The sequence below is a fragment of the Diadema antillarum genome, unplaced genomic scaffold, assembly GCF_040938485.1.
Source record: "Diadema antillarum isolate AM-2024a unplaced genomic scaffold, OU_Dant_1.0 seq00000136_RagTag, whole genome shotgun sequence".
In the NCBI taxonomy this organism is placed as follows: Eukaryota; Metazoa; Echinodermata; class Echinoidea; order Diadematoida; family Diadematidae; genus Diadema; species Diadema antillarum.
In genome coordinates this window covers 586,883-608,981 of record NW_027271213.1, presented here as the reverse complement: position 1 = coordinate 608,981, position 22,099 = coordinate 586,883, and the positions used below count along the sequence as shown (strand labels likewise).

General features: G+C 38.8%; 1 pseudogene; it reads right to left on the bottom strand.

Moving 5' to 3' along the window:
- The window catches only part of LOC139727610 (uncharacterized), a 176,089-nt pseudogene that overhangs the window by 79,748 nt on the left and 74,242 nt on the right, over positions 1–22,099 (bottom strand).

Here is a 22,099-nt window from a genome sequence, read left to right as displayed (position 1 = left end):
TGAATTTCGCAGGAAGTGACATTTTGGTGGTCGGAATACGAATCAGATTTCCTCATCCTACTGGGTTTCCCTCACTCTTTCTTTCTTTTTTTTTTTTTGGTGGGGGGGGGGGGGGGGTCTCTTTTGGTCCCTTCAAGCATGTGCATCCATACAGAAGCGAATGACTCCGCCGTGGTTGAGCGAGAGGCTGAGGGACGGAGAGTCGGGGAGATCGGCGGCGCGGTCTTCGTGGACCTGCAAATCATCACAAACTACGTGTGCGGAATACATTGGCCCACACAGACGTCAATGGCTTCCACTCGATCTCACTGATCTCTTCATCAAACTCTGCATCCTTCTTTTTTTTCTGACTATTGTTGTTGGGGTTGTATATATTGGGGATGGGGGGGGGGGGTAGAGCATGGGGAGCAATAGCTGAGATGCATGCATGTCTGAGCCATATTTATACAAGCTTGTGGAACATGACCAATGAAGGGAATCCACAAAAGTCAGCAAACTACTACTACTACACACACACACACACACACACACACAAATCTACACGGCATGTACATATGCTAGAACTTAGCCCATTGAGGACTGACTGATTTTGCTACAACACGCATTTCTCATAGACACCTGCCCGAATATACTCGGGACTCATCCTCAATGGGTTAAAAGGGATATCATCAAATAAGTAATCAGGAGGGAGGTGGGTGGGAAGGGTTAGCAAGACAGGAAAAATGCAGGATGACATCCTCAATGGAACAGCGCACACTGAAAATTTTGACTGTTTCCCCTCCTCCCTGTACACAATTCTATCTGCACTTGACATGATCTGCTCCTCGGCTGACATATTGCATTTGACATTCCCAGCTAGTGATGTGCCTGACTTGAGTAACAGAAATGCAACAGCAGCAACCAAAGATGTTCTTTATCTATCTACCTACACCTGTTCATTATCATCAGTCAAAGATTTATGACACCATTAAATGATACTTCAAATGAACAATGCATTTGTTAACCCGTTGAGGACGGACTGATTTTGCTACAACATGCATTTCCCATACACACGTGCCCGAGTACACTCGGTACTCGTCCTCAACGGGTCAAAAATCAACAGAAACACATAAGAAACAATAATGTATTTGGATGTAAGAGTAAAAGCCAGAAATGGAATGCAGTAAAATGACTGAAAAAACAAACAAATGATTTGAAGCAACTCTCTCTGCTCTAAAACCACTTTGTTTCATACCACCTGTGGTGTTCTGAAGACACGGATACAGTTGTACATCGCTTTCCCCATTACAGCTTTACTATGATCGCTTTGTATGTACTGATGCACACACACAACAGCAAGTGGTACAGCACATATGCCACCACCGTAACCCCCTTTGGAGGGTAATTCCAGCTACATGTACCTTTATTAAAACCCCCCTCTTGTGCATCCTCCTCTCTCTTGGACCATCCCTTCCTCCCTCCCCCCCCCCCCATCTCAACCATTTTTTATCTTCAAACGAGGTAAAGAAAATGTAATTAAGTACCAGTCGGCCATGTCAAAGTCAAGATAATTGGCTCAAGCGTCATTCACTTCGCATCCCGCCGCTGACTTTTCGTTTGCAGGCATGCCGCGGACAGGTTAGAGTGTCTCGCGGCAACACTCGGGTGGCCCGGTGAAGCCCGAGATGGCAGATGATTCGCAGCTGGTTTCACCTTACCTTCACAAAATGACAAACAAAAAGAGCACCATCCGCCCATTTCCTTTTCCATCAGTCCCCATTCTGGTTGTCTGTACCAACAAAATGAATAAGGCTCATGACAGCCCTCCCCCCTTCCCACATACCAAAAGGTCAAAGGTCAGGTTTGTTAAATACCTCTTTAAAGGGAGAAGAAAAACAATGACAGCATACTCACACTATTATAATTAATTACAGCAACATGCTTTAGACGGTGATCAATTTGTCCACTTGTTGCTTTTTATAGTTTTACGACCAGTTCCACCAGTGTTTTTAAAAGGGTAAATATCTGGTACATCGGCAATTATCAGATGACTGCACAGTACCCTTTGGAAATGATAGCCATATATGCAGGCAATCTTGTTCCACTAAGTGTATATTTCTTTAGAGTTTTAAAAATTGATCTGACGCAGCTTTTAAATTTCACATCAGTAAATTCAAAATTAACTGAAGTCACCTCTTGCTGATGAATTAAAGTAAATCGTGTTTTCACCGTTTTAAGGCTTTTGAGTGCTCTGCAGCTGTTGCACAAATTCACAAGGAGGATCTTCCGTCAAACTAAAAGTTGTATGGGAGTTATACTTGTACGCACAAACGATGGATCACAATAAATCAATGATAGTTGTAAGATGCTGCCCAGAAGACAATATCAGAAATTTTGCTGCCGTAGAAATGTGAGTCATAATTTCTTAGTCCTCTCCCCCCCCCCCACCCGCACAAAATGCCATTGTCATTTCATACTCAATGAGGTCACCAAATGCAATGAGCCAGTGAAAATGTGTCAAGAGTCACTGGCGTTAGCATGAATTCGTTGGTCGAATTTTACTACTCCTACACAAATAGCTTTATCTTTGAGATGATTTCCCCATTGAGTATGTCTGCATTGCTAATCCAATAAATGGAACTTGCATTCCATGAATACACCTATCTTACTTTGAATTTGCATTCTTTCCCACAACACTGGGAGAGAAAATTATGAACTTACACTTCAGAGCCGCAAGTGCAACAGCAACATGTTTCACTGATCACCACATCAACGAACCATTTGATGATTTGAATTTGGTACTACGAGTGTACGCTGAAAGGATATACAATACCTCGAGGGGTATTTGCGTTACACTCGTCTTAGCAAACGCCTCACTACCGTGTAGTAGAGGTCTGCTACGAATCTGCCCACATTCCCACAATCTGACCCGTTTTCCTTCTCTCCCTCGCAAAATTTCGATCACGTCCGCACGAACATATACGGTGAGCGAGGGGGCTGCTAAATTCTGCATGGTTGCCATGTAATGTGACTACTTAATGCATAAAACAGCAAATTGTTCACCCACATGAACGGAGTGGGGGTGAGGTGGGGTGGGGTGGAGGAGGGTTGGGAAGAGAGGAAATCATGCGGAGAAAAGTCTCCCAAAAGAGGATTCTGCTTCTCCTGCGTCACGACATTCGATACAGACTCCTCGGTGGAAAGAAGCCGATTTAGCCGAAGCACCGGTATCCAATTTTCCAGGTGTCTCGCGCAGTAGTTCAAGAGGCATCTGATAAGCCACACCTACAAGTGAATTAAGCACTGGCCTGCTTTGAGTGCAACCTGTTGAACGCAATTTAAATCTTCTGCAGGCGTGTACTGGCCAAAGGTCTAGCTGGAAAGATCCATTTTTTCCCCCTCCTTTTTTTTTCGTTTTCAATCTTCCTCAGCAAGATTAAAGAGGAGAAACTGAAACCAAAGACAAGCATGCATTCTGCGACCCAGAATTTTTGGCTGAGAGCAATGAGTTCAGGAGTGTGCGGTGGTTGAGGTGAGATTCATGAGTCTCTCTTTCCAAAAGCCTGGATGTCTCAGCCTATTTTTCTCCCCATCTTCACTTTCAAGGGGGTCACCTTTGACCCTCTTGTGCCCCTAATCTTTCATTCCAGAAGCCATCCCACAAATACCTGTTTATTAAAGTGGGAACATAGCTCTCATTCACCTGCCGATCTGTAGATATTTACTCTAAAATGTACACAAATGAATAAGAAATATGTGAAGTTAAAACAATATCAATTGGATAACTACAAAATGTGATTGACTTTTATTATTTCACACTTTTGATCTCAAAATACTACAAAACAACTCAATATCTCTGCAAATCCTGTCAGCCAGACATATGTTTTGGTAGAGCTTTCTCATATATTGCAAACAAATTCCAAATGGTTGAAGATGAAGTTTTAGTAGTAGTAGTAGTAGTAGTAGTAGTAGTAGCAGTAGTAGTAGTAGTAGTAGTAGTAGTAGTAGTAGTAGTACTAGCAATAGTAGTAGTAGTAGAGGTAGTAGTAGTAGTAGTAGTAGTAGTTAGTAGTACTAGTAGTAGAGGTAGTAGTAGTAGTAGTAGTAGTAGTAGTAGTAGTAGCAGTAATAGAAGTAGTAATAGCAGTAGTAGTAGTAGTAATAGTAATAGTAATAGAAGTAGTAGCGGCAGTAGTAGTATGTGATGAAATAGTCATATTAAATGTGTCGCTATTATTATACTGACAGTAGTAGTAGTCGTCGTTGGTGTCGTAGTAGTAGAAGTAGTAGTACTAGCAGCAGCAGCAGCAGTAGTAGTAGTAGTAGTCGTACACGTTGTAGAAGTGATAGTAGTAGTAGACATAGAAGTAGTGGTAGAAGTAGTGGTGGCAGTAGTAGTACATGAAGAAGTACATGCAGTTGTAGTAAAAGTGTTACTATTACTAGCTTCCAAATGCAGCGCCTCCAACCAGCAAAAGCCAAGGTTTGAGGAGGAATAATGGCAAAGTAACCAATTCAAGAGAGCACGCAGTGACGATTCAATAGAGTGTCTTACTGAAAGAGACACACATGGTTTACTCCTCTTTATAGAGAGTATCAAACCAGACTCCCAAATTTTGATGGCATTACAGAGGCAAGGTGGTTGAGTTCACATCCCAATCAATTTCCAATCATTCTTCTTGATACCTGTCAGGAAAGTGTCACTCTGTTCAATCAATGACGGGAAGTAATAATTGCAGTAATATCTCATATAAACTAAAGAGCTGAACATGTTAGAAAGAAAATAGTTGTTAACCCATTGAGGATGAGTCCTGAGTATACTTGGGCAGGTGTCTAACAGTCTATGGGAAATGCGTCTTGCAGCAAAATCAGCCCATCCTCAACTGGTTAAATACAATACACAGACAACACGACTCAAGTCAAAAATTATTTGATTGTTTATCTTTCTACCTAGAGGAAAAAATGTGACAATAATCCAAAATTTGTGCTGAAGGTGTAATTTATGCAGTGTGTTGTCTTGTTGAGTATGCTTTTGTTGGAATCCAAATTTGGTGTCATTTCTACTAGATTCCGTTCAGGACTGTTTTGTTGTCTCGACGAAAATGACAAGCAATTCAAAAGGAAGATTTCTATATATATGCATTAGTGCAAACAATTTGCTCAATGTACACTATGCAGGCCTGAATAGCACCTACAGTTGCATGTGTTTTACAGATCATGCATTGATACATGACAAGTGTATGTCTGAATATTACTGGCACTTGTCTTTAAAAAAAATCACATCAATAAATCTTTGCCAAACATGCATGTTCATACGTTGAAATTAAAAGTGCTTATAGATTAATCGTCGGTTGAGAGTGATAAGGGCGTTAAGTTGCCACTAAACCCATAGTGTTCGAGACAACTTAGCTCCCTTCTCATTCTCAACAGACGAAGTGATGCATGTTCCAAACCACTTCAAATAGGAATCCTTCTAATGTGTGTGAATGCAGCATCTGATCATGAAATCAACTCCTGATGTGAATGTATTACAAGCCTGTACATGCTGTGCAACCAAACACAACCTGTAGCACACCCTGCAGGTTTTCCTCCAACTGAGTTGAGATGCTCACCCCGTACTGACCAGATTCCACGGCAATGAATGGCCCCCGACAATTGAATCATGTGATCGTATTTAATCACCAAATAATCGAGTCAGCGGTTAAAAATTGCATTCGATCGCGGCCTTGAGGCCACAGGGCTATCTCATGCAGCATCAAATTTGACCTTGAACGAAAGTGTACGGCCTGCTTACCAGCGACGCAATGGTAGGCTGATCTTCCATCACGCCGCGTTTGTAGTATGGATGGAGTAAATTTATTATTGATCAGCACTAGTTTGTACTCTGAGTAGAACTGTACTTTCCATGTCATTGATGCATATTTTATTACACCGGTACTGAAGCGCTGCATTTGCAGTACGTGTATATGATGATTATTGATCAGTGTATTGTTTTTTGTTCGTTTTGTGTGGTTTTTTTTTTTAATTCATATATTCAAATTCCTGATACATTATATTACATTGAGAAAAGATGGCGCAATTTAAATTACTGGCTATCAAATATGCTCACTGTTATATTACACTAAAAAAAAACCTGAATGCTAATGATAATATCCCAATTCAGGCTTGATAACAATTCTAGTAATCATTCGTAAAATAGCGCCTTTTCCCCACATCATGGGGCTCAAAAGCACTTAGATATTACTATCCCTAATACTGAAATGAAACTACAGTATTCTCACTCCACCCCTTTAACATAGCACACTTGCTACATTCACAACAACAGTATAAAGTTACCAATTGGTATACAAGAAGTTACCTATCGGCATAACTACCTTTTGGTATAGCTACCTATTGGTATTCAAACATGCTGATAGAGAAGCAGTATAAATACACTGTCTTGGACAAGAACCTAAGTTCCAAGATGGGGCATGAACCTGTAACTTTTTCCTCAAAAGGACAGTCTGCATCCACAAGGCCTCAGCACATCCCTAATACTTGCACAGTTGTGGGCGTGATGTGGTTTTTAATGTGAGAGGTTCTAGATTCGACTCAAATCCCAGTTTGTGCATTCATCACCAGACACAGTGTTTTATGGTAATTCAGTTACATGAAGTGGGCTGTTCATAACCCTACATGTACATCCATGTTCTTGCAAAGCAAGAGATGAGGTTTAAAAAGTTTGGTCTCTCTTTCTACACAAGGATGACACAGCATTCTCAGATGCACTGGGAATGTCCCCCCCCCCTTTTTTTTACCCCTAATACGCATGTTTCCAAGATCCCCCCCCCCACAAAAAACCAAACAACTTTCACTATCCAATGAACAGATAATGCTGCAATATTTGACAAAGAATGGACCAAAGATGGCTAAAAAAACCAAAAAAAAAAAACCATCTACAATGACAACAGGAGAAATATGAAAATATCACAAAGTAATATAATACAGAAAGAGAGAGGAAAAAACAAACAAATGAAATATATGATGAAAAAAAGTATTATTTGATATGTGACCCTGCACCTCAAAACAAACAAAAAGTCGCCAGACATGAATTTTTAGTCAAGATCATATTCTGAAAGAGCAGACTTTAAGCTTTAAAATGATGTATAACTCAAATCAAATGGACTCTCCTAACCTATCTAAATATTGGAAAGAAAGCATAAACTCAGGAAAAGTGTGAACTGAGAAAAGAGGCTCTGAAGTACAGTGTCTATTCAAGCGCTTAATCTTTACCAAACCGTGCTGGCTGTGCGATGAATGGGACCAAAACACAGGAAGTAAACCACCAGAGTAACAATAATGAAGAGATTATCAAATTGAACTGAAACTAAGCATGCCTCTTTAACGCATTCTGTCCATGATTAATACCAACTTTCAAAGCAGTAGCACTATCCTTTCAAAAGTTATTAGAGTTGAAAATGAAGAGTGTGGACAAGGTTTTTCAGAAATGAGAAAGGGATTCTAAAGACACACCTAATCACACTATTCTACCAAAAATGTTCGAGATAAACTCCTAAAAAACACACTTTCCTGTCCGTTCTATGATACCAAATTTTAGCATAATGTAAAAAAAGACCCGCTCTTTCAGAAAATATGAAAAAGTCAAGTTCGGCTTGGTTGACCCATTTCACTTATTTTCAATCCTCAGGCAAAATCAGTGTGTGCGACTTTATGTTCGTTTTGAGGTGCACGGTCACATATGTCAATAATGTAGCACATTATTGTGTTTCTATTCTCAGACAGGAGAAATCTCAAAATAACTTTGGGTATTCAAACTGTCAGGTCCTATCAATTTCAGTATTGATTCAAAACCTGGAGGAAAGCATAGGAAGCTTTGTTGAATTTGATTCTGTAAGAACTTCTCATACACATTCATAGCATTTTTGCAATATTTTTAGGTCCTCGAAAACATGTATTCCATACCAGAGCCTCGCCGATTGATGTGTGTCAAAGATGAGATCATTCTAGGCCTACATGCTTTGAGAAACTTCAAACTATTGTACCTGGCTTAACACTATCTGCATGTGACATTAATATCATACTAAAACACTGATCAATTCAATGCTTATCTACGTCGATGTAGGGCAATTTGTCAATCAGTTTGGGCTTATTCTCTACTTTTGGTCTACTGAAAGAAAGGAATAAAAGGTGATGGATGGATCAAACTCGGCAGGATTAACTATTCTTAATGGCATTTCTAGGATGACTTGCATATAGGATCAACTTGTGACCCCCAAAAATAAAAAAATGTATATGTCCCATTGAAAGACTCACAGCCTTGTCATCATTTTCTGTTTTGTTGGTTCTGTTCAGAAACAGCTTTATGTGCTACTGTATGCTGCGTGTAAGATAGATGTAAATCATGCAAATCCATCAATAAATAACGCAGTAGATAACTTCCGCTATAACATCGTAAAGGACAAGTCTACCTTCATAGACATGTGGATTTAGTGAATGCAGCAATATTAATAGAACACATCAGCAAGAGTTTGAGGAAAATCAGAAAATCCGTTTAAAAGATATGAATTTTTGAAGTTTCTGCTTAGTCACTGCTGGATGAGAAGACTACTACAGCTTGTGATGTCACATAAGTACAACGATATAAAGAAAATATAAGGACAATGCAAGATATTTTTACTTTTCCCGCATAATAAAAGAACACTTGACTTCTCTCTTTCAGAAGGCAAGGGGAATAATATTACCCTTAACATACGCCAATGACGAGTCGAGGAAGTGTACACTTTTTTCAAAAAGTAAAATTTTGTGAAATTCTCTTTATATTTTCCTTGTGTCGTTGTACGCATGTGACATCATACACTCTAGTAGTCTTCTCATCCAGCAGTGACTGTGCAGATACTTTAAAAATTAATAACTTTTGAATGGATTGTCCGATTTTCCCCAAACTTTCACTGATGTGTTCCAATAACATTGCTGCATTCACTCAATCCACATGTATTATGAAGGTGGATTTGTCCTTTAAGTGTCAGTTTGTATATCAGGATGATCCCACCAAATCTCACTCTGGTACCTTTCTCTCTACAAACAAAGGACATCATCAACCTACCTCTGCTCTTGAACTCTATACTAGTATCAGCCCTAATTGATGGTTTGCAGATGGCGCTTGCAGGATACCCGCTCAAAGTAATCCCTGTATATGGTAATCTGCATCCATTTCAAAGTCTTAGTGTTACATCTATGAAGAATTGCAAGGGATTTTGTAACCCAAACTGATGTGAACCCTGGAGTGACTTTGAACTGAACATTTATTGCAGAAAATACATTGTTTGAAGGAATGCAAAGCATTTTTTTTTTTGCACACTTTTGTGGATCTTGGCCCTGTTGCATAAATAACCTGAGAAAAACTCGGGTTAGAGGCGGGTGCCTACCTGAGTTTCATGGTTAGTCAATTTCTCTGGTTAAAAAAACTAAGGTTACGGTATATTGGCTTTCTTTTATTCAAATAAACTTGGACGAGGATAAAATGCGGAAGTGCTAGCGATTTTCTAAGTTTTACGCTCCGCGCGCAGCTAGCGATCACCGCTACGCGCTGTCTGAATGTACAATGTACTGTATACATGACAGTATCGCGCTGCATGCTGTCGCTGCCAAACAAACATGTAGTACGAGTAGCGGTATGTCCGCTAGCATAGCGAGCCTGCTACAAGCTTCCCGATAGCCACTCTGGTTCTAATAAGTTTTCAGAAATAAGTTATGAGTTATAGGGATTTATCTGTGATTCTGGTGCAATACGGCATTATGGAAGCTGAGATATCGACATGGATACGAAAGTGCAAACACCCTACACATCTACAGGCACAGTAAGTACAAGTGTACCTGTATGTAGATCTAACTCAACTGTTATGGCTACATCTAACCCCGGGGCGCTCCTTCACACAGATATAGGCCTACTGTAACGTTAGCTTCGTTCGGGCTGGTCGCAGTTTGTACCGGTACCTAACGGTTACATCTAGTCTATGTTACACAGCTACTTGCAGTAGGTCTACCTCTAATACTATTGAATCTACCTCTTTGGTGCTACCTTCATTCACGTATCTAGGGGCTAGGGCTCTAAAGTCAGGCCTTCTAGATTTTAGAACTAACGTTAGATTGTACTAGATCTAGATCTATAGTATCTAGAGCTAATGAGTAGATTCTAACTAGGAAGTAAGAACCTGGATCTAGATCAATTAGGGCCTAGTACATTGATAAAGGTGATAGGGCCTACATACTACAGATAGAACTAATTAGAGAACTAGATCTAACTGTTAGGCCTAGATCTAGTACCAGTAGAGTCTACTAGCTGTTCTACTGCGTTTCCGACTCCTGCACCGAAATCTTCCCAGAAATGAATGAACAAACAGTGTGCAGCAGTTCTCCTAGTCCAATTCATAGCTGAATTGTTTCCAGAATGGCAGCCTTGGTAGCTCTAAGTGAGGCTAACCAGAGAAATTTAGATTTAACCTTTGGTTAGAGAGCTAAGGTTATAACCTGAGTTTCTTGAACATTAACCTGAGAAAAAAACTATGGTTAAGCTTTATGCAATAGAAAAAGTCTGGTTAAAAATTCTTAACCAGAGTTTCTGGATTTAACCATGAAAAAATCTCTGGTTAAGGCTTTATGCAACAGGGCCCTTGTTTGTAGAAGTTGCACGAGCTGTGTACTGACTGCCTGGACATCAAAACACTCAACTCTTCTTGAGGCTAACATTGCTGAACATTGCTCAACAAATGCTTGGCCAGTTCTCTTAGTGGGTGGTTACAAGAAACAGTATTCCCAGTGCATGGGATTACCAAGAAATCTATTTAGGGTAAAAGAGGAAGAAGCTGTAAACAAGACAGAAAAACTAGCAGGACAACAGAAACAGACAGAGTGAGAGAGAGAGAAAAGAAGAAGAAGAAGAAGAAGAAGAAGAAGAAGAAGAAGAAGAAGAAGAAGAAGAAGAAGAAAAAGGAGAAGGAAAGAGGGAGAAGTACTGCACAACACTTTATATGCAGGCATAAATCAAAAGTCAATTCTACAAAAATAGAATGAACAAGATAAAAAGACAGCCAACATTTTCAGTTTTGTTTTTCACGCTATCCTTGATGCCAAGGTACCACAAATAAAATCTGACAATTTTCACATCCCACATAAAACTAATTATAGACTTGTACTTTACAGTCTATCAAGACACAGCCAGTGAATATTCATGTAGCAGATTTTATTTCAAGAGTCTCTAATTTTGGTAACACAGCATATTTTGCTCCTGCGACAGTTGCTCTGGTCTTATCTTTTCCAAGGACTTAAAGTAAGGGTTAAGGTTGTGATAAGGTTTTAGGTTTAGTTCGATGTGAGGATTAGGATTAGGGTTAGGGTTATGCTTGTGGGTAGAATTTATGGTTGGCTTAGCATTGAGATATTTCATGGGAGCAATTGTCACAGGAGCACAATGTCACGGAACTCTAATTTTAACTCTAACTCTAATATCACAGAAAAAACAAACAAACATGATTTCATTCTAGCAGAGTTTTCTGAATAGTCCTATAATACAAACATACATGGTATATAATCATACTATAAAGAAAAAATTATTTCATTCTTACTAGCAATGCTTTCTGAATAGTCCTATAATACAATCATATTTACAGCTAACTATATTTAACAAGAAGCATTGAAAATTTTAGTGATGAATGTAAAAAAAAAAAAAAACAATCAATACTATGAAAGTTCCTGAAGACACACAGGTACCAAACAGCAACAGCAGCTCTGTAAAGTTGTTTCACGAGGGTTTATTTATTTTTTTTTTTTTTGCGAATTTTGCGAAGCGCTGTCGGGCCGCAAATCTAGCAACATTCAAAAATATCGCCACCTGATCATGATCAGAATAAATTTTTGGAGTAATCGGACAGGCATTGGTGCACCTACAATAGGCTCATTGTCAGATTGTGAATACAACATCTCTCAAAAATGTCTGTCATCTCCTCATTTGCAAAAATATCTGTATGCAAAGATAATCAGCTTTCACAGTATCTTTCTTATTTTTCTGTAGGTCTGAGAACCAATGTCCATGGCTAAATCCCCACACTGCTAGAAGTTTTTCACTGTGCTGTTTCCTTGGTAACAAGTAGGGTTTATGTTTGTGTGTGTGTGTGTGTGTGTGTGTGTGTTTGTGTGTGTGTGCGTATGTCTTCGTTGTGTGTACTGACTTACATATTATTTGAATGGAATTGAATAAATGCTATCTTTTTAAAAAAAAAAGCAGCGTGTGTGGGTGGGTGTGTGTATGTGTGTGACTGTGCGTATTTGTGTAGCCACATCAGCAGAGTATTTTCATGTATGCATCTTTGGGGTTAAAAAAGCCAGCATAAGATGGATTGCACAGTTGCTCACATCTGTCAGGTCTGACCTGCTTGAGTGGTCCGCAGACTTAGCGAAATTGAAACAGGCGATATAGAATTGCAGTGTTTCTCGCGATTCGCCAACCCCGTATGAGCAAGAGTAGAAGCGACACTCGGTGCAGAGTGACAGTCCAACCGCTCTGACTGAATTTCAGGGCTTTTTTGTTTTGTTTTATTTTTTTCTCCCAAGATTACTCTGGTAAACAGCCGGAGGTAAAATTCAACTTGCTTTTTTTTCTTGTACTGTTATATTCTGTACTTGTAAACAAATGCAAATATGATCCAACAGCGTAACAGCATCTCTGCACATAGTTTGAGAGGTGCAGGTTTTATATTTCTTTTTGTAGCTTGCATAATATGTAAGAAAGGGTACCCAGCATCTACCATATTTTACATCTACCATACTTTATGGAACACTCCAAATGAATAGTAAGAACTATGATATACAGATTCTGCACCAAACAAACCAAAGACTTGATGTATTTTGGATTTGATGCATAAAAACAAATTTTTCTCTGATTTATACAATTCTTAGAAATGACTAAAATGACCTCCAAAACAGATCTCATGGCAAAAGCCCGCAGAAATTTGATCTATTTGATGTCATACAAAGAGTGTGTTTATAGGATATTGAATGGCTTGCATGAGAGAGAAAAAAAAAAGAAGAAGCTATGTATATCATAACAACTACAATGCCATAATGGACAAGTTTTAACCACACACATCTATACCTTTGATCACAAAGAACAACAACAAAACTAATATTTGGAAAAGACACCAAATACAGCTCTTGCCTTACTGAATTTGCATCATGACTCATGAAAACACTTGACTGCAGGGTGACAAGAGTGTAAGTGAGGAGCGATGCATGCTTTCTACCCACTCTGTCAAACTTTTTTTTTTGTATCCCATGAAGATACACCACCTGCATCTTATAGGCTGTTTTCTCACGTACCAAGAGTTGCACTGCTTGAATCACAGTTGTAATGACACATCACTAGAACCATGATTCCAATAACGCATTTTGATCTTGTGTGTGCATGCAAACAGGAAATTGTGAAGGGTGATTTGAATCGTAATTCCAATCATGATTCAAATGACGGTCCGGACGCATTTTTCAATCACGATTCTCTAGAATTACGGAATGAAACAGTCATGCGTTTTGACTGATCTCCAAATCATGTTTATGGGGTGGAGCTTAGTATTATGGTGATCTTTCCACCACTTTTGCAGAAAAACATGCTCCTCAAATGTTCACACTGCACTCAAAGCATACACTAATTTTAATACCACTCGAGAGTGATTGTTTAGAATTCGGAAAGAAGCCACACATTCTCTCCTTGCTCTGAAATTCAACATCTCAGAATCCACCAAGCCTTTCTTGGTCATGTGTATGGACAATAATTCTAATCGCAACTGTAATCGTGACTGTAATTCAGCACTGCAATCATGTTTCTCGACCCGTATGAAAACGGGCCTTTATAGGAATTCTACAAAAATGGCACATAGTCTCACCTCTGGTAATACTGTCCGAGCAAGGGCGGGATCCAAGGCCTGAAAGACAGAAACAGAGAGAGAGAGGGAGATTATAAACCGGAGATGAAAAGAAAGAACAACAAAAAAAATGAGTGAAAGCACAAACATGATAATTCCACGGAAACTGACGTGGAATGGAATAGTGAGGAGGAAGGAATTCAGCAAACATGACAGTAATGAGAAAGGATCCACTCCATGGCTGGCGACCGAATGTCTGGGTGGCAATCACAACGCCACTCCAGCGGTATGCGGAGCTGAGAAAAGGTGGGCGCTCTCGGGCAACTTGTATGTCCTTTTCTTGGGGTTTGTTTCATTCAACATACATGTTCCATGACAAAAAAGAAGGAAAGAAAGAAAGAAAAAAGAGCTCTGGCTTTTTCCTCCATTTAACTACTTTCAGTGTCTTCTATTTACTCCTCGTCTTCCTCCTTTTTTTTTTCTCTCTCTCTCTCTCCGTGGAATGGTGTGCTTACTGTATGATTTTACATCTTTACGCAGTACATGCTGACCTTCATGTTACAGCATATTTCTTTTCTTCCGTTTTCTTTTGTCCAACGAAACTTTACACAACTAAGTTGGAAAGTCAGAGAACTTGAACAAATAAATCTAGACTGGAATGATTTGAAGCAATATTCTAGTAGTTTCATTTGTTTTTTGTTTGTTTGTTTATTGATTTGATTTTTTCTCTTTTGTTTTTGTTTTTCTTTGCTGTTACTCTCTGTAAGATGGCATGTCATAGTTTTGCGAGTCGGGTGCTACTAGTACTCACAAATTAAACAACATGCAAAATTGTCAACTCAGATCCCGACATAAATGTGACATGCATGTATACATTTCTCCGTTCATCTAATACTCATACTCCATAATCATGAATTTGACCACTCACAAAGATGTTGGGAATGTCCAAATACGCAAAAAATGAGACTCCCCGAATATATGGCGTATACAGTGTTTTACCAGACAGCAGCCCCATCCGCGGAGCTGAAGTCGGTTCGCGGCAGTGATGCCAGGAAGTTGAAACAAACAACCCTCGTCTTATCGCTTTCATGTTCTCTCTGGTCTCATCAATAATTCAATTGTCTCAAGGAACACATATTGAATGAAAAATGAGGATTGTTCCGGGGTTTTTCCATGTGTGTGATTCTAGATCTTTTTTTTTAATCCCCTGAATTTCAAATCCCCTGTTTAGTAAAGTGTGTTTATCTGACTCATAATACTGCTTATGTTGTATGGTATTTGAAATAAAGTGGGACAAATTACAGTAAATATATATAATATATACATGTATATTCAATTCAATTCAAATTCCTCTTTCATTTCTTGACAAAAACAAATTCCCTTCACTTTCTTTTGTAACAGAATAACGTAAACAAGACAATGTGAAATGAACAGAGGACACCACAGTAGTGAATCATTATAGAAATGATACATAACGAAAAATCATGAGTGTGTGTGTGTGTGTGTATATATATATATATATATATATATATATACATACATAAATTCATTTACACACAAACATCAGTGTAAAGCTCAGAGTCTGGACGACGCAAGTATACCAGAGTTGGAAAATTGACGTTCACCATCAACATCACCAGACAGAGAAGTAAACATAAAGAGACCCAAGGCCTATATACCGGTGCCACATTTTCAAAGTATTCATGGTAAATTATGCCATTTGTAAGCTGCAGATACGCATACCAGAATGGACTGGAGCAACTATATGTATGCGAGCAAGAAAGCTGCAGGTCTCCCCCGGGGCTCGTTCTTCCTCGTTAACTCGTCTGGGAGGCAGGCAAAGCATGTTTCACTGCTGATCGCAGCATGATGTACACATGCAGTCACTATGACATATGCATGTGATATGGCAACATGAAAATGGCTAAAGGTACAGAGAGATATAACATGGTTTGCTGACATCACAAACAAGCCCTGTTCCACACTCCTGCTCCTGGTACTGATGGCTGGTACTGTAAAAGTGGAAATTTTCAAGTGAGTAATTTTTCACGTTCGTCCAGGGAAGATGAATTTCAAGTGTTTTCTAGTTCTGCAGTAATCAAAACATTACCTAATGTTACATGTAACAAGCAAAAATATTCCTTCCATTTTACAGCTAGTTCCTGGTAGCACGAAATGCATAAAAATTTATATGGGTGTGAAAATTTCCACTTCTACAGTAAGCTAGTACATGCACCAACTGAGAAGTTGCAGAGATGGAAAAATGTGTACCTTCGATTTCTTAGTGCTTTTAAAGGGACTGTACAGTACTGTTTGAACATTCGTAAGTGTGATAATGAGAAACCTTTTATGAAATATGAAAGAGCATGTAATTTTAAGAAGGATTCAACGTTTACTTGATGAAAATTGGTTTTCGAATGGCTGAGATATCCCAAAAAGTGATAATAATAAAAAGCGACAGGCCACGCCTTTTATTAGGATCTCTTTGTTTCTCCTTGTTTCTGGATATCTCAGCCATTTTGAAACTGATTTTCATCAAACAAACTTTTGATACCCCTTAGAATTGCATGCCCTTTGACATCTCATAGAGTGGATTTTGAATATCTCGCAAAACGTTAAAAGCTAAATCCTCACCTCAACCAGAACTGTACACACCCTTTAAGTTTTGAGTGTGTTTTATTTCAATTTACATGAAACCAATATGATCTCTTTTTGATACACTACCATCAAAACCCAGCAGTGAAAGTTGCATTTTTATTTATTTATTTATTTTTTGTGCATGATGTGGCAGTTGCCATAGTTATGGAATTAATTAGATTTCCTTCAGTAGATAGTGCATGCTGGTCTCTATCATGCACTTTTCATATTCAAATTTGAAAAACAGAAAAATCACAATATGCCCATAGATATAAATAATGCACATGGGTAGGTTACTGCTGAAGGGGCTAGGTGCAGGGTGATCTTATCGAACGGAAATTCCAAATCACAGATTGAAGTAGATCAGTGAAAGTCCTCTTTGCAAACTCTATTTTGCTAGAATTCTAGAACTGTCACTGGCTAACCACGGTATTTGGAAGAAAGTTGTAAAAATGTCATCCCCTGTCATTCAGCTTGCAGATCTTTTTACTGATCAAATGATATACACAGCAGTGTGTCATTTATCATTCTGTACAAAGTGTTTGTATTAATACCATATATTTTTTACAAAGCATTTGTATACAAAACAGTTGTATTTGCAAGAAACACAACAACAACAAAAGGAAAAAGGAGATTAAAATATTTACCTTTCAGCTCTTCTAGCCAATAACCATAATTAAAAGTTTTCCCCTCCACTGCCGGTGAGATCAACACCATTCATCTTCTGAGCTTTTGGTCTAATTTCATCCTACCATTCCATTACACTGTCCTTGACTGTTTACACACATTTGCACCGGTCTGGGAAGTGTTTTTCTGGGAAATCGCATCCCTATCACGACTCAGGGGGAGCATCCAACTGTGCACTTGCTCCAATTAAGTCCTTAATAGGTCCAGATTACTCTGAATTATCCCCAAGGCTGCTATAAGTTTGCCTCCAGTCTCTGTTTGTCCTGCCTTTAACTTCATCCACTGTGCTTTTGTGTTCTTTCTAATTCCCTGCATTCTTTACCCACTAATACGCACAAACACTTTTTGATTGCTCTCAACCTAATTATCACTGTTCACCATCTCCGGTTTGTCTCTTTAAAGTACACCTCCATACCTTAATCACATTGACTTAAATATGCTGAGCAAAACCAGACAAACAGAATAATAAAAATGTCACAAAACTTGGATAAGAAATAAAAATGATATGGAATTTGGAGCTTTACATGTTTTAACCAAATATACACAGACAAACACATACACACAAAAGAATTGATGAGGTGATGATGTCATCAATTCACAACTCTCCTATTGGCTCATTTCATTGACATCACAGGAAAAAGCATTAATTAAAGCAATGGATCATTGTATAGTTGGCAACACTGTGGTGGACTTCTTGCTACAGACTATTACATGATGAAAAAGTGGGACATTTTCCAATGATTTACTTGTTATGTGAAACGTTTTAATGCATGCTAATTTTTGAACTACCAACATATTTTAGGTCATCATATACATTTTTGTGTGTATGGACAAAATACAGTAAAGAAAGTGTTGAAACATTCATTTTCTCTGACTCAAAACTGGTCAAACATGGCATGAAATGAGTGAAAGTTTCACACTGCGCAATATTTGACATTTACAGTGCTTGCCTTTTGCCATAATGTAGGAAACGTGTCTGCAAAGTAAAAAAAAAAAGATGAAAATGAAAATAACCTTTTCTGCATGGTGCCATGATACATCATAGTATCTTTTTAATCCTAACTATCTCTTTTTTTTCCCCCTCTCTCCTCTCTCCTGTCTCACCATCCAACAGTAGGCCGACAGTAGGCCGCTGCTGTCTCCCATAACTTGTGTTTGCGCTGCCATTATGTAGGGCCACCATGGCTGGGAATTAATGCAATGCATTCTTGGAATTAGGCCTCATTTGAGCATGCCTACATCCCCCCCCCCCCCCAATCACACACACACACACACACATTTAAAGACAGGTGGATTCTTTCCATTTGGCATGTGTCATGGGTGCCTGTTTCCCTCAACAACTGTTTAGTCTGCCCTCCACAGAAGAAGCATCATTAATTACATTCTGCCTAACCCTTAGCCTCCAATGCCTAGTCGCTGCGGAAACACATATACAAAAGGGCAACCTTAACAATCGTAATGACATTGACTACATCGCACAATGTACATCTTTCTCTTCCTTAGCATGCATGGGGGGGGGGGGGGGAGAAGAGACGGAGAGAAGATTCCAGGCTTTATTCTGGTGTTGACCTTTTCTGCTGGTGGAGGAGATCTGAGTGATTAGCTGTCTCCCAAGCTTTAATTCACCTCCAATGTAAACTCAGCTGAAGATCCCCCCAAAGCTAGTAATAATAACACTGCTGTATCGACACGCATGCCACTGTCTAAAGGGCAAAAATTGATACATAGGGCCTGTCCACTGAACTTTATGAAACATCGGAAACCAGCTATTAAACAGAATAGATTATGCCCACAAACATGTACAACAACAGTTTAGTCGAGCATATAGAACCGGGTTTATCCAAAATCAATTCTTCAATTTTCTAAAGAGTATATCGCTCTGAAAAAAATAAAGAAATCATGCACAAAATTGTAGCATTATCCATGAGAATCTCGTGTTGTGTATTATTGACAGAAGAAGTGAAAAATAATATACTGTATAAACCATATATTTCATAGCGAGTCTAACTTTTTTTTTGTGAATGAGGACTCCCCAACAATTTAGTGAGTAGTTAAATATGTAACCATGAAGTACAGGAATAAACAGAGAAATGTGCATATGCGCATCACATTCATGTCAGGATCACAGTGAATATTCTTGCATGTTGTACAATTTGCGAATAGCACTCGACTTGCAAAATTTGCGAAAATAAAAACCCTACAAAAATTGCTTAAAATACAATAATCCACATTAGATTGCCGTTGAAACGTAAAAGAGGGGCAACGGACAAGTTTGGCTCCTGGGAAGTGTGTCACGATGTGGAATGATCACTGTACGTTAACTCACATCATGATCTGCTCAAAAATGTACATATTCATCTATATATTTATTGATACTGTATGCTATATATTTAGCGAGTCGACCTTTTTTCGAATCGGGACTTCCCGACAATTCCGCGAGTGGTTAAATTTGCGATTGTAGGGTACAGTACTGAATGGGGAAATGTATACGTGTGCATCACATTCATGTCGGGATCAGAGTGAATATTTTTGCATGCTTTTTAATTTACGAAGAGCACCCAACGCGGGAAATTCGCGAAAATAAAAACCTCACATAACATTCGGAGTAAACAGTATTATTTCAAAATGAGTGAAACAGATTCAAACAAGTCATTTATTTTTTAAGGCGTATGCAGAATTTTAACTTGGTGACAGCCAGGCTTTTCTGCTGTTTCACTCTATACAATGGTTATAAAAAACAGGTACAGGAAATGCTCATTGCTGTCAAAGTGTTAGCCCACTAATCAATCACCAAGTTTTAAAGTGCATGATTTATAAGGCAACACACTTTTTTGGCATTCCACTGAGGAATATCCCACACCACTCTGCCATCCATTTAAAACATTCCTCTAATTAATCTTAATCAACCAATCAATCATTCATCCAAAAACGCCAATACATCCGCACGGCAGAAAGTCATTCATTCATCAACTTAGCTAATTATGTCATCCGGCATTCTGACAAAACGAACTGGAACTTCCTTCTGCAAATCAAGACGCCCGGGTGGTGTAATTAACGTGAATGCCACAAAAGCGCACATGGATAAAAATATCCCAAATTCAAATGCCACGTAATGCACCCGCAAAGTGAATGAAGCAGAGATTGGTAGATTGGGATTTGATGCCCCTTAGGAGTAGCCCGAAGGATCAACTGGAGATTTGTGTGTTGCTATTTCAAGCCAGTGGGCAATTTTGAGAGATATACCGTCTTTCTCTCACAAAAAATTGCACACCCCTCAACGACCAAGAGAGAGAGGAAATCCGATTTCTTGTCTCGCAAAGCAGTGAAAAACCAGAGTCTGGAGTCAGTCGGGCACTCTACATCATACCGCATTAAAACCAATAAAACTTGAACATATACTGCAATGTCCTTTTGCATCTTTGACTTGCCCCATTATGTGTCAACTAATCTTTCTGATTACATTTTGGTGTTCTAACTTTTAACATGTTGTACTAAATTCATGTACTCTTGTGTACTTTTTTGGGGGGCATAAATGGTGAAATCTAGCAGTTCCGAAATCTCACCCTTCTCACATCATCCTATAAATCTACCTCGACAAAACCCTGTCATGATACAACCAAGTTCCCAGTTTATGAACCAAATGATATACTTGATTCATCTTGTAAATATACAAATTATTCAAAATATACCATACCCCTTTTGCACCGTGTTCTTTCTTAAAGTTTGTTCCAATCTAAGGAAGATTCTGTCAAAATGTACAAACTTTATGCAGTATGATAAAATTATGCTTGAAACATCTACTGAGATGGCATAGACAATGACATTTCATAATTCAACTCTGACCACTGTCCTCTACATCTGTTGAATTATTTCCCAATCAAAAATAGCCTACATTATCGGTCATTTTTATTTTTACTCAAGCTGATATTCAATTTCAATATCAGGACATGTTGCTGGATAAACAGACAGAAAGACAACCAAAACAAAAACTGCCATTTAATGTGGAGCAGTCACAAATCCTCTTATATCTAATTCATGAAGACAGAGGTCTTTAAAAAAAAAAGGGGGGGGGGGGGCTAATTTTACACATTGCATATCTTTTTCTTGGTAAATTTTGCACGTGCAGAGAGAATATAGACCATCCTATTATGAAGTTGCAATATGCATTACATGTCATTATAGGCTTCTTGTACTGCGCATGTGATTTTGCACAACCTCAGCGCCACAAGCAGACCCTTTGAAATGCATCATCAAATTTTACATTGCCATGACAACAGAGTATGCCTCTACAATCTGGGGAGACTCAACAGATGCAAGTGTGCAAAGTTTTCTGCTGTCATTCCTTGGGTACCGACCTCCAATATTTCCTATGGCCCCTCCCCTCTCCCTCCCCCCCCCCCCCCAAAAAAAAAAAATCTTGGTGGCCCAATGGAGGCTGGTATGAGGAGACAATGGAAATCAGTGACATCATTCATCTAACCTTCGACCTCTTTATATGATGCATTTTGATGTAGGTTATGTGAGGACAGTCCTGTTAGCAACTTAGTAATACTGCCAGAAGCAAATACATAAATCAGGATAAAACTCTAACAGAAAAGCTACTTCGACATTTCTTTGATTGAATTGAAACAATGCCATACAATGAAGAACAGGAACAAATTAGAATACTGGGGTAAGAATTCCAGTCAGAGTAGTAATTATGATGCCCATACTGATCTGACACATGATTTTTTATGGTGTAGGCTTTTCTGTGAAATGTCTTTACTAGCTTTGACAGAAAAGAAGAATGGTAGTCAATTAGGCTAGGATTAACGACCAGCGGTTCAACCCAGATTTGGAATCTCATGACCTCATTATCAGTGCGATCTATCTCAAGTTGGTTGACA